The sequence below is a fragment of the Pteropus alecto genome, unplaced genomic scaffold (assembly GCF_000325575.1).
Source record: "Pteropus alecto unplaced genomic scaffold, ASM32557v1 scaffold78, whole genome shotgun sequence".
Classification (NCBI taxonomy): Eukaryota; Metazoa; Chordata; class Mammalia; order Chiroptera; family Pteropodidae; genus Pteropus; species Pteropus alecto.
The window spans coordinates 5,274,189-5,277,712 of record NW_006443124.1 but is presented as its reverse complement, the minus strand read 5'-3'; the positions used below and the strand labels follow the sequence as shown (position 1 = coordinate 5,277,712).

Genomic DNA, 3,524 nt, shown 5'->3' with positions numbered 1-3,524 from the left:
AAATTAAGAATATGTGCTAACGTGTTAGACAACCTGGGTTCAAGAAATGCCTGTGCTACTTAACAGCAATGTATCCTTAGGCAAGAGTCTTCTCTCAATTTTTTTGGTCATTGTTCCTTTTTGCATACCATTCCTTCCTCCTAAGTTTAATTTCCTTCTTCACAAAGTAAATCTCTCAGGAAGAGTCTTTGAGAGGTAAACTCTCTTAGTCTTTGTGTTATGGGTTGAATTGTGTCCCCCTAAAAAGATATGTTGAAGTCCTATACCCAGTATCTCCAAATGTCATCTGTTTGGAAATCCAGTCTTTACAGGGGTAATCATGTTAAAATGAGGTTGTTAGGGTGGGCCCTAGTCCAATATGTCTTAGTCCTTCAGGCTGCTTTAACAAAATACCACAGACTGGGTAGCTTATAAAAAACAAACTTATTTTTCACAGTTCTGGAGACTGGAAGTCCGAGATCATGGTGCCAGCATGATTTTATGAGGGCCCTCTTTTGAGTTGCAAATTGCTGACCTCTTGCTATGTCCTCACTTGGTGGAAAGGGCAAGAGATCTGTGGGGTCTCTTTTATAAGATCCAGTAATCCCAATCCTGGGTATATATCCAAAAGAATTGAAAACAGGGACTTGAACAGATATTTGTATAGCCATGTTTATAGCAATATATTTACAATATCCAAAATGTGGAGGCAATCTAAGTGTCCATCAATGGATGAATGGAAAGATAAACAAAATATGGTATATACATACAGTAGAATAGTATTTAGCCTTTAAAATGAATGAAATTCTAACACATGCTACAACACCGGTTAACCTTGAGGACATAATGCTAAGTGAAATAAGCCAATCACAAGAAAACAAACACTGTATGATTCCACTTATATGAGGGATTTAGAGTAGAACGGTGGTTGCCAGGAGCTAGGGGGAAGGGGAAGAATGCAGAATTATTGTTTAATAGCTATAGAGTTTCATTTTTACAAGCTGAAGATGGAGGGTGGTAATAGTACCATGACATTATGAATGTATTTAATACCTATAACTATACAATTAAAAATGTTTAAGATGATAAATTTTGTTATGTATATTTTACCACATTAAAAAAAAAATGGAATCTATGGCCATGTTGCCCTGAACAAGCCCAATCCCATCTGATCTCGGAAGCTAAGCAGGGTTGGCCTGGTTAATACTAGGATGGGAGACTACCTAGGAAGACCAAGGGCTATAAAAAAAATTTAAAAATCAGGGATTGTAAACTGACAAGTTTCTTGCAATCTGTGAGGTCAACCAAGGGTTGCCTTGCCAAATAAATAAATAAATAGATAAGTAAGTAAAAAAATAAAATGGAAAAGTTTTATTTGTTTCTTCCTAATAGTGTTTATAATTAGAACATAATGAACAAAATTTCTGTTTTTAAATTTCTTTACAATGTCTTATCATCTGAGGTTTTTCTAGTGTGAATTCTTCCACTGGGGGCATTTAATGGTCTTTCTTATGACAGCTGATTTTCTCATGCGACTCGTAAGTTTTTGACTTAGAACCTATCTTCAGTGTCTAGCATGTCTTGAGCTGTAGAAACATTCCTAAAAATGGCTTCACATTCACTTTTACAAAAGCCTTATGGGATTCATGGGTTCCAAACTAGTTTTTATGTTAATCCTTAACAATACATGAATGAAGCAAATTTGGGGGAAAATAAAATTTTCCCTGAGCATAAATTTGGCAGAATGTGATATACATTTATAAACTGGAAACCACTGTAATATTTTTCCATATCTCCTTTTCATTCAGGGCTTCAAAACAGTTATTTCCTTTCTCTTTCTAGAGCTTCTAAAGTAGCAGGAAGAGATCGTCTATAAAAGCCTTGAGGTGTATGCAGTACTTAGACATTTTCCTAGAGAGCAACCATGATGTGCTCACTTCTATTACTTTCAGAGAAAAAAATAGACTTCACACTGAAGGCTGCACTAGTACAGGGATGTACTACTTCTGAGATTCAATCAGTCTACAGTTGTGGAACTTAGAAAGGTGATCTACTACTCCTCAGTTCTGCTTACCTATGCTCTGCTTATTTATTCATTCAACAAATACTTATTGAACATCTGTTAGGCAGTGATTTAGGCCCTTCAATCTAACAGTAACAAGAGACAAACTCCCTCACTTCATGGAGCATTTCACACATTTCTCCACATTCCAGTGGGGAAAGACAAACAATAAACATTCAAACAAATAATTTCAAATATTAATAAGTATTATTAAGGAAGAAAACAATGGTGTGGTTAGAGATTGGCTGAGTGGAGGCCACTTAGGTGTGGGAAGCTTTATGGAAGGACCTAATATGTGAGCTGAAACTTGAAAATTAGAATGAGCCAGCTATGCAAAGAGCTGGGGAAAGAGCATTCCAAACAGAAGGAATAGCAGGAGCAAAGTATTTGGGATCGAAACAGGCATATTTGAAGACCAAAAGGAAGAAGCTAGATAGGGAAAATGGTAGAATGTGACATCAGAGAGTTGGGCATGGGGCCAGACCATGAAAGACCTTGTAAGCTACAGTCAGGGGTTAGAATATTATTTTGAGTGTGATAGGAAGCCATTGAATGATTTCAAGCAGGAGACTGACACAATCTGAAGAGATTGATATGATCCCATTTTAAGGAGATCATTGTGGGTTCTAGGTAGAGAAGGGATTGGAGGGAGCAAGAGTGGAAGCGAAGAGACCAGTTAGGAGAGTATTGCAGTAGTACAAGAGACAGATGATGGTGGTCTAGGCAAAGATGATGGCAATGGAGATAGAGAGAAGTGGACAGATCCAGGTAGAGGTTACTGAACTCAGTGAAGAAATGGATTGGGGATGGTGGAGATGGCAATAAAAGAAGAGAAATCAACGATGATTCCTAATCTCCAAATAATTATACTGAGAGAAAGAAGCCAGAAAAAAGAAAAAGTAACATACTATATGATTCTATGTATACAAAATTCTAGAAAATGCAAATAAATCTAAAATGACAGAAAGATGGTCAGCAGTTGCCAGATAGGGTTGGAGATGAGGGAGACTAGGGAGGAGGCAGAAGGAAGGGATTACAAAGGAGCATTAAATAATTTTCATGGTGATAGATATGTTTATTACCTTGAGTGTGGATGTGGTTGCCTGGGTGGGGACTTATCAAATTGTACACTTTAATATATGTTGTATGTCAGTTATACCTCAATAAAGCTGTTTTAAAATAAAGACTCTTATGTTTTTGACCTGAGCAAACTAGTTGAATGGTAATATTGTCTACTGAGAAGAGAAAATTGATTCTTATGATATAGCCTGCATGGAGTCTCAAAGCCACTCTGTAGGAATCATAAGAATAACCCTTCCCATTGTGAATAAACTGCAAGAGAGGCTGGGAAATGTAGTCATTATTAGGGCCAACTATATGTCTAGTTAAACACCAGGAATTCTATTATTATGAAAGGGAAATAGAAGACAGAATCTAGGGGAAAACGAGCAGAGCTTTTCAGCTTACAAAGCCATTTCTACTC

At 36.9% G+C, this 3,524-nt stretch overlaps 1 pseudogene; it reads left to right on the top strand.

Moving 5' to 3' along the window:
- Positions 1 to 1,109: 1,109 nt before the first annotated feature.
- LOC112472038 lies at positions 1,110 to 1,227 on the top strand (annotated as a pseudogene).
- Positions 1,228 to 3,524: the final 2,297 nt, after the last annotated feature.